Raw genomic sequence first — 10275 nt, 5'->3', positions numbered from 1 at the left:
TGTCAGGAGAAAAAGCATGTTCCTTCACTGCTCCCCGCCTCTGAGCAAGATAGTGGAAGAAAAACCCACCAAAATCCCATGGATTACTTTATCTTTGTAATTGTGAAATCTTTGTTTTTCCATCTGTTGGTGACAAGGACTCAGATTTGCAAAACTGTTGAAAAAAAGAATTGGGCGTTTTTTTGCCAATCTGAACGTGAAAAGCATTAGTGAGTCTGCAAACTTGGATGAAATTCAGTTTCATTTTGCACTGTGAACTTGAAAACCTCAGTTTGGCTGAGAAAATATGTTAGGAAGTGAAAAAGCAGATGCTGCTTTCCAGGTCTGTCATTCACTTTTTAAATGTATTGCTCAATAATCAGTAAAACACAGCTTTCTCAGGTGTTAAAACATCTGGGATTCGACATCTCTCTTAACCCAGATCACTGGGAATTCAGAGCTGACTCACCAAGCTGGAGGGAACACAAGAGGTAACTTGGCTGAATTGAATCCCATTAGCGGAATGTCCACATCTCATGAGCTTAAACTCATAGATCCAAGCTGTCAGCAAGCATCTCGGCTGTGAGCATGTCAGTGTTTTTCAGGAACATACCACAAAACAGACGGGATATCCAAACAAACTGTGGTCGTACGCTCGTCTATGGCAGTGGGAGGAAAATCTGTGTGGGCAATTAAGGAATTGGCACTCCATGGTGGTCGCCTGTACCAGCTGTGCCTGTGTGCCAAACAAAAGCTGCACCAAAGTTTGACCCACAGGGGTGCATCTCTGAGACACATGGTGGTCTAGCACTGGGGAGGGGCTTTTTTGCAGCTCATTTTACTGCAGTTCTCCCAGGATACTTGCCAGGAATTAATATCTTCAGAGATATCCATTATATCTTCCAAGATTCCAATATATCCTTCCAGGAAATGCTGGGTATTGATGCTTGCAGCAGACCTGCATGGGCATTGCAGCAATCACCAGCCTGACTGCAGAAGGACCTTGTCCATCTTTTCCATCTCCTCCTTGCTATTCCTCTTAAACACTACCAGCACTGCTGCAGCTCGCCCAGAAGCAGGTAGGGATATTGTGCAAAATAAGGATTAGACTTTAAAAACAAGTAATTTGCTGGTCACTGATTGTGCCTTAATTAGTATGTTTCTGTCCCTGCTTCAAGTAAAATGGTCCACAGATGGCTTCAGCCTGAGAAAAAAATGTAGTTTTTGTTTTAGCAATCCTGTTTGTTTCCTCCACCGCCCCTCCAGCTACCCTCTAATTGAACAAAGTGGACTTAATTTGAATTAAACTGTCAAAAATCTTCCACTTAAATTGATTTATCAGCCTTCCTGGCTGAAATGGATTCATTTCTGCACAATATATATGAAGTGTGTGTTGATGGATTGCATTTCAGAGAATGGAAACATTTTTTATGCATCTTCATTAGATTCAGCTCAGGTATGCAAGAGAATGGAGGAGATAAAGCAGGGAGGAGAGAGAAGGAAGAATGAGTGTGCAAGAGCAAGGGAGGAAGGGAGTGCGTGAGAGAGAGCTCCCACCTGAGATTTACAACTATTACTTCCCACGCATGACTTCATGCATGCAGAGCCAATGCAGCATTCCATTGCTCCATAGACCTGCAGGTGTCCTGAGTGGCACTTCTAACAGATGTCACAGAATCATAGAGTCATTACAGTTGGAAAAGACTTCTAAGACAATCAAGTCCAACAGCCAACCCATCCCCACCACCAGAGCACTAATGGAGCAGAAACCTTCAACCTTTTTCATAGACTTCCAGTTCTCCTTCTAGTTTTCATCAGCTTAGAAGCTCTCCAATGTTGCAGCTCTGAACTTGTCTGTGATTCCATCCACACTGATTTTCTGGACCTTTTGGGGCTCCAGCTGTACCATGGGAAGGGCTGCTGTCCCAGCTGCCTGCTGGTTGTACCCAACAGAGCATCCTGGAGTGAGCTGGTGGCTGAGCTGCTCACATGAGTGCTCTACAACCAGGTTCAGCCTATCTGAACAGCCAGTTTAGATTAAGTCAGATGATTTATTTTTAATTAAATAATTCAAGAGATGATTCTTGCTAACCTGGAAAGCAATAGGGACACCTGACCTGAAGAACATCTCACAAGTTTCATGACCAGCACTGCAGGATGGGTTGGGAGATCGTTATCCTTTCATTTGGAGAAACACAAACCTCTGCCTACAGAAGGAGAAACTCACTTGACAGGTGGCAGGCTGGGCTGGCTGAGCTGGACCTGCAGCCCACTACAGCTGTCTGTCTGTGTACCTGGGACAGGCAAATCAAAGCTGTCTCCAGCGAGATGCATTTCAAATGGAGGCTTATATAGTAGAGCATTAGAGAAAGGAAAATCAAAAGCTTCAGCCAGCTTTGCTAAAAGCCTTTCAATTATAAAAGATTGTTATTGTCTTTATTTCTGTTCTTTTCCTGACCTAGAGTGTGTTTAATGCAGTAGGAAGCATTCGACAAACTCAATTAATTTCCACTTAGAATAAGGTATTTAATCTGAAGAGTTTCAGATGAACTGGGGCAGGTGCAGTTTGACTCTGATTGATTGAATTAAACTTCTATTCATTTCCAGCCAGTACCAGATCCAAAATGGTTTCAACAGTTTGTGTCTTCTCTTCCTGCTCTGACATTTTCCTTCCCTCCTTCTGGACAAAAGAATGGCCTCAAAAGGGGTCTGGTGTGGAGAAGGCAAAGGAAGAATTGCAGTATGTATGGGGAAGGGAGGAAATGACAGGGAGACTATTACTCGAAAGCCTGATGGTCATGGGAAGTGAGGGATATCTATCAGCGAATGGAGGATGGCAAAAATGTTTTTTTCTGAGTGATTCAGCATACAGTGCTGAGCACCAAGGCCTTCTACAGGTAACAAACTGCTGATAAGGAGACCTGTAGTTCTACTGAAAATCCATCTTCATTGGCCTCATGCAAACTCGATCAAAATCATTGGGAATGTTTCCTGTGGTTTCTAGGGGCTTTGAAAGGGTCTTATGTCAGCGGGTGAGGGATTTTGTATTGTGAAACCTGCCTGCAGGAGATCAGAGCTCTGCCTTATGACTGCAGCAGTAACATTCAGTCCCGTATCTGGAACCCACATCTTTCCTGTTGAAGGTTGCCACAAGGAGATGCTAAAAGTTTGCTCCTTTACACCCTCTCCCTCATGCTCTTGGACCAGCAAGAATATGAATCAAGCCCTGAAGAGAGCTGTCAGTGAGGGATGATTTTCCTGTGATTATTGCCTGGGTGAGAGATTATGCCTTGTTTTTTTGCAAACTGCCTTATTTGCAGAGCAGAACACATTGGGCTCATGTCCAATTGATACATTCCTCTTCAAACAGCAGATCCAACTACAGAGTGAGATGCAAATTTAATTATTCCACATGTAGGAAACAGAAACGGAATCTCATTGTTAAATTTGTTCTCCTACGTTGGAAAGATAAAAACAAAAAAAGATGCTGAAGTGGCCTGTGTGAGCAGAATACATTTCACTCCCCAGGGCTGAAGAGAAATGAACTCTGTTCTTGCTACTGAAGCTTCAGTGGATAGAATTTTTTTCTCTTCCACATTCAGCATTATGATGAGCTGCTGAAACTTCTTCTTCCTCATACACATGCATATGAACAATTCCCTCCTCATTTCCAGGGAGTGATTTGGGACCACATTGCTTCCCTTTGAAAGGGTTCTACTGGGATGGGAACCAAGCTGTTTGGACCAACATAGGTGAAATTTAGATCAGAGCAAAGGCACCTGGCTTAGGCTTAGCTCAGTTAAAAACTGCTTTGGGGGCTACTATGATCTAGCATCTCTTTTTGCTTCTTTGCAATGGGATGGGAGAGATTTCCCATGGTTCCATTTCTGTGATGATGCCTACAGTCTCTGAGAGAGAAAGGCACCTATTTGGAAGGTCTTGCCCTCCTTTGTCTCTTTCTTTTTGCTAATTACTGCATATTTCTTCATACTCTACTTAGACAGTTCTAGTTGTAATGGAGTACAGATGCACTGTGGATGTTCCAAATGGAGAGGTGGTTCACGGTAGGAAACAATATCCCCTTGGTACTGAATTGCTTAGTCAGTCTATACAGTATATACATTTATTTGGGCAGAAGTGACTCCATGGTCTACACTGAGGACAAGCTGTTCCATCCATCCATCCATCCATCCGTCCATCCATCCGTCCATCCATCTCTCTATCCTTCCTTCCTTCCTTCCTTCCTTCCTTCCTTCCTTCCTTCCTTCCTTCCTTCCTTCCTTCCTTCCTGCCAGCCAGTCAGCCAGCCAGCCAGCCATCTCATAGCACCTGATTCCAGAAACTGGCTCTTCATAAAGAGGAGAATGCAGAAGGTCCCAAGCATCACCTGCTGCAATCAGTGATGTGATTTCAGAGCAGCCCAAGCTCAGAGTCTGGTCTGCTTAGAAAAAGGGCAGCCTGAGATTCAGATCTGTCCCCTTGAACTTGCAATTTGAGGACTGTGGTTCTTGTCACATGGACAGTTTGGCCTCAGTTGTGGACAGCACTGGCAATCTTCCATTCCCAAGCTGAACATAACTGATGAGGGCTGTCCCAGTGGGCAGTAGCAGGGCCCAGAGCCACAAAGCAGACTGACTGCTGCCCCAGAGCTAGTGTCACACTCTGCCCAGTGATGGATCAGCCATGCCAAACCCATTCATTACAGCACCTATCTTATGATAGGAGGAATAGATCCTGTACACCATCACCTGGAGGAAAGCTCCATCTTTTATCAGCCAGTGCATCCCTCATAGCCATAAGCTATTGAGTAACATCAACACTGTATGTGGATGGGGAAAAGGTCCATGAAAGAAGCCTGTGTAATGGATTACATATCACCCCACAAAGCGGAGGCACTCCTGGGGCATTCATCTCCTGCTGTTCATTTGCAGATGCCTGCAGGAACTTCTTTTTGCATGAGCAGTCTGAAATTTACTTCTGGAGGCACACTGCCTACCTGCACACAAATATCAAGAAGACCTGCTTTGTCTGGGCACATTTCCCAAACAGGAGCAGAACAAGGGGCAAGCAGGACTCTAGACAAGAGCATTTAGATCCATGCTGTGCATTGGCAATGTCCTTTTTACAAAGGGTTTCTTTCCTGAAGCGACCAGGCATAGTGTGAGTGGCAGAGGTTTGGTAGTTTTTAAGCAGGGATCATTTCTGTGAAGAGCTTTGCAGCATAACCCCCAGATAAATGTACAGGTGAGAGGGTGAAGAGCTGCAACCAGAGGGCAGCCAGAGGCAAGAATTTTTTAATTAGCTTTTACACAGGAGAAAGTGTTTGTGTGGCCACACTTTTGGCTCAGGGGAATCCTTAACCCAGCCTTCCATAGCCCGAGCCTGCTTACTGCTAAAAAGGAAAGGAGGGGAATAGACACTGGGTCACAGCTAAAAGAACATAATTTTCTACCAAACTCTGTCTCTGTTTACCATATTAAATGATCAACACATTTGCACTGTATCAAACTGTGCAGATGTAGCATTAAAAGGTCAGCTGTTAACCTGCGGGAGCAGAGGGATTCCACAACGCTCTCTTAAAGATGATACTCTGATCTGAACGGGTCCCCCTGGTATTCCAATAACAACATTAAGGCTCCGAGTGGCCATATAGTGGCTCTCATTTGCAGAGTGTGGAACCTCTTCATTAAGGCTCAGACTCCCACTGCGAAGATGGGAGATGATTTTCAGAAGGCACTTGAATAGTTGGGGAAACTGAGACACATGGAGACTGAATTCCTTCTGTAGGAGAAATCCATCTCATATTCCTTATCCTCAGCCTCTTTTTAAATTTCAGTCAGGTTTCACCACAGTGGAGTTTGTGGGATTAAACCTTCAGAAAAAAAAACAAAAAAAAAACAAAAAAAAAAAACCCACAGAATTGGGAAACTTTAAAGAACTTGGATCTCTTCCAGCCAAATTGTTAATCTGTATGGCCAATAATTCTAGAACAAATAAAATGAGAATATCTTTTGATGCAATGATATTTGAAGGCGCAGGAAAATCAGAGGCAATGAAAGAGCAAGGCATTGCTCATGTCTTGAATTCATGTAATATCGGCTGGCCTACCCTTGGGAGCAGCTTATAATATAAGAGCTGTATTATTACTTAGACCATTCGGGACAGATAAGAACTAATCTCCCTCGAACCTCTCTGCCAGACCTGATCCTTAGAGCCTGGAGGTCCATGCATTTGTTTATGTTTTAGTTCAGCAAAGGATTTAAGGCCCTGTTTATCTTTAAGGCTCCTGGTAGATGTGCTAACTTTCAGGTATTTTTCATTGGAGAATGAGCCCTTCAGTGAATCAAAGCCTTGTTACATCCCTGTAGCAGATGGGAGAGGGTGAAAGCCTGGCCCCACCTGCCCAACTTGCTAATGGAAGCAGCTGAGCCAGAATACAGATGTTGCCATGCTTACCTTTATTTCACAGAGGAAACCTGGAGGAGAAGGAGGTTTGAGATTTAGAGCAGATCTACACTCACAAGACTATGCAAATTACTTATTACTCTGGCTCCAAGCCTGTGCTTAGAGGTACAATATAGGTTAATTAAAGACACAAGAGAGTAGGTGGAAGATGCACAGATTGGATGAAGCAATAGTGGTGTGGCAAAAGCTGAGGAAAGATGTCCCAGGTGGATGTGGGGAGAGAAAACTGACACCACAAACCAGCTTGACTGTTTTTTTCCAAGAGGAAAAGCACAGCATCCAAGTATTGAAGAGAGCAAATTGATGTAGGGGAGTGTGTCCCTGCCCATGGTGGGTCCTCCTTCAAGGTCCCTTCCAGCCCAAACCTCTCTGTGATTCTATGATCCTGTGAAATTGGAATGGGCACTGTTGATTTTGGATGCTCCCACAACTTCCTCATCATGGGAAAACTGGCACAAATTTGACAAACTTTGTGTGTGTGCTTTCCCAAAAAGCATGTCTTCCTATTTAGGGTGTTGAAGAGTCACAGAGGGCAAACAGCCTCATTCTCCACAAATGCTGTGGCAGATTTTCAGGTCTTTGGGCATACTGAAATCATGAATGCACGGGATGTGTTTCAGGAAAAGGGGTTTTGGTCACATATTTTCTGTTTCTAAGGTCAGAGCAGAGACAGTCACAAGTAATTTGGCAATGATGTGTATTCTGAAGTGGCTAAATGACCCAGTAACCTCTCCCTGCCTTGCATCCAGTAAGGGTCTCTGTGTGCCAGGGCTGTTATGCTTGTTTTATCTGCACATTAGGGGCTCAATAAAGAAATTGATAAGAAATTGTCATTCCTGCAACTCCCAGTGCACTCAATCTTGCTTTGCATTTCCTATTTTCTTTTCTTCGTGTTGTTTTTTGTTGTATTGTTTTTTAATAGCTTTCAAAGCTTCTTTACTGGAGCCATAAAAATACAAGTTATGAAAAGCCAAAGGAAAAGATTCTTTATAAGCAGAGGAATGTGTCTTTGTATATGCTTGTGTACCAAGTAGCACAAGAGGGGACCTGATCCTCAATATGTTTGTAGGATGTATCACACATTGGGAACCTGAATCTGATTCAGCCCTCCAGGCACAACCGTAATGTAAATATTAATTAACATTAATGGTCTGTGGCCTTGCCTGTCAGCTGGAAGCCAGCAAGGAAGTGCACAGAAGAGTGGTATTCAATTGTTGTTGGAGTCCCGAAAGCTGTGTGAGTGGTGGTTTGGGAACCCAGAAGTTTCACTCCCTCATGCTTACTCCTCTGTGCTCCAGCATCCTTCACAGGGAGGGGAATCAGGGCAGGAAGGAGGTGCCAGGGCTGAGAACACAGGAGATGGGCACATCGTGGAGCTCTGCCCTGCTGTGAGCTCCACATGTTGCAAGCTCCAGGCATGGTGCCATATATTCCACAGGCTGAGAGCACTGCAAGTTTTGGGTCACGCTTCCCCAAGCCTGTCTCATTCTTCTGGCCTGGTCTTTGCTAACTGCTGCCCAGTTTTCTTGCAAGCAAGCACACAGCAATCACTCTGGGAACTGCAACTAGAATATCTCCGCTTCTCACTTGCTCCCAGGCCCAACCCTCAGCAACAGCATCTCCCCCATTTTCCCTCCCTCCTTCCCTCTACAAGCACCTCCAATAAATTATTAATTGCAGCTCATCCAATTAAAGGGCTCCTGCATGTTAATAATTCATGGCTGCTCGTCAGAGCTGTTGGCGGGCAGGCGAGGCAGCACCAGGGTTGGGGCTTTGGTGAACTGAGAGGAGTGAAGTGCAATAAAGAAAAGAAGAAATCAATAGCGTAGCACAGGCTGTACACATCCAGGAGACTCTTTATTATATCTGAAAATTGCTTTCTGTGATTGCTACCATCATTACTTCTGTATTTATTTTTTAACGACTCGTCCATCATGGAGGCTGTATACATAACGAAAAAGGCCAATTGCACTAAAACAGTTAAATTCTTTTAATACCTTGCACTGGTGAAAGCAGTAATGAGTTCATTTTGTCTCTGCTCCCTCTTACGGTGAAACCTGCCTCATCCAGAAGCCATTGCTATCTCTGTAAGTTAGAACAGACCTACTGCTTTTCCCTCTGGAAATGGACACATCAATGATGTCCACAAGTGTAACTTGGAGCTTAGCAGGTTTTATATTAGTATATAAAGGCAGATTCCATAACATGAGAGTGCCAGCAGTGGAAGAGAGAGTGTGGTGCTATTACAGAACCAGGGAAGAAAGGAAATGGGCAACCTTTCCCAATGTTTGAGATGAGTTGGCATTAGAGGAAAGGTAGACAAATAGCCTGGGATGAGGGCCATGAAAGCTGTACACATTAGAGGGGATTTGCCCTCCTACAAGGATAATCTGAAACATGAAGGAAGTGGAACTGTAGATTTTAGTGTGTGAGCGTTATCATAGGGAGCAAATCCAGACTGGTAACTGGCCAACCTCCTTGTTGTCTCAGAAAAAGGTACACAGAGAACAAAGGGGTAGGAGACAGAGCCAGAGAAACTCAAACTAGAAATAAGATCCACTTTTTTTTGCAGGTGATGTCAGCCCACTGAAAGGAAATACTCAGTGGCTTTCAATGAAGGGATGTGTAGGTGGAAATCACAGCAGGACTCAGAGCCTCGTGGACGATAGGCGTCAAACACTGGGTGATGGTTTATTGCCAGTAAATAACCCAGGAAAATGATGAGGACTGCACCGAACAGGAAGCAAGCTTAAATCAAATTGCCTTGTCCTCCAAAGCCTTTTGTCTCTGGAATGATGTGTCTTTAATAGGGGTCATTCCCTCCTTTTATAAGCTTGGGGACTACAAGGAGGAGGTCAGATGTACTGGAAGCTATGGAACTCTTTTTGTGGCCTTGCACACCTGGAGCATTTTGCTTTAAACCAAATCTGATGGAAACCATGAAAAATAAAAAAGAAACACTGCTGATGCGTGGTGCAGTTGTTATACGCGTGGGCTGTGAGCTTATTTTGAAAGAAATGATGACTTTGTACAGCACCTACTTCAGTGAGACTTCAGGCTGGGGCTTTCCACCACACTGCAAATGCATAATATTGATGAAACACCATTCCCTGCATGGGGGTGTGATATGACTGACTTGCAGATTTTAAAATATGTAAGAACTTGGAAAGAAGAGTTATTCTCTTTTTAATGTAAGTTATTTTAGTGCTGATTTGAGAGCCCTGAGGAGAACGTGGAGTACAATCTTCATGCCCCATTCAGTCTTTGGTCTCTCAGCTGCAATTTACAATTAGTGCTAATTTGATTGTGGTTTCTGTGGTATGGATCATGATGACCTTTCATACCCCTGCACTGCAATTTGGTGGATCTTCCCCAATAGGCAGTGACACCACCAAACTCCCCCTATTTAAATGTTTTGTTTGGACCCAGCTCCTGGATAGCCTAGTTCTGAAGGTGCTCAGGTTGACATCCGTTCCCTATTTGTTTCTGTTTCCAGACTCTGAAATCACATCATTCTTCCTGGTTTTGTAAACTGACCAAGGCTCCTGCCATGGGAACCAGCCCCTCTGCTCAGAGACACAGAGGGAGAAGTCTGCAAGGAACAAGAGATGAGAATTTCCCTAAATGTTTGTTAGCGTGGGAGATTATCTCCTAGCCCTCATGCCACCTTTGTTTGACACATAAGAAGCACTGGAGGGGAGGATGAGACAAGAACATGGGCAGCCTACCACATGGCTGGTACCGTCTGATGCTGTCAGCTTTCCTGAGCCACGACTGTACTTCCAAACTGCTTTCTTCTTCAAAAACAGAAGAGCAGTGGATGGACATTTT

At 44.2% G+C, this 10275-nt stretch overlaps 1 long non-coding RNA gene across 1 annotated transcript in view; it reads right to left on the bottom strand.

The window, feature by feature from the left end:
• Positions 1-416: 416 nt before the first annotated feature.
• LOC149915450 (uncharacterized) overlaps positions 417-10275 on the bottom strand; it is a 49722-nt gene continuing 39863 nt past the window's right edge. Inside the window, exon 4 of the long non-coding RNA XR_016458874.1 lies at positions 417-1183. This is a non-coding gene — a long non-coding RNA (uncharacterized LOC149915450). The remainder of the gene's footprint in view (positions 1184-10275) is intronic.

Source organism: Phasianus colchicus, chromosome 19, assembly GCF_987193195.1.
Source record: "Phasianus colchicus chromosome 19, bPhaCol1.hap1.1, whole genome shotgun sequence".
Taxonomy (NCBI): domain Eukaryota; kingdom Metazoa; phylum Chordata; class Aves; order Galliformes; family Phasianidae; genus Phasianus; species Phasianus colchicus.
Note: the sequence above shows the minus strand (reverse complement) of the source record. Positions and strands in the feature narration are given on the sequence as shown.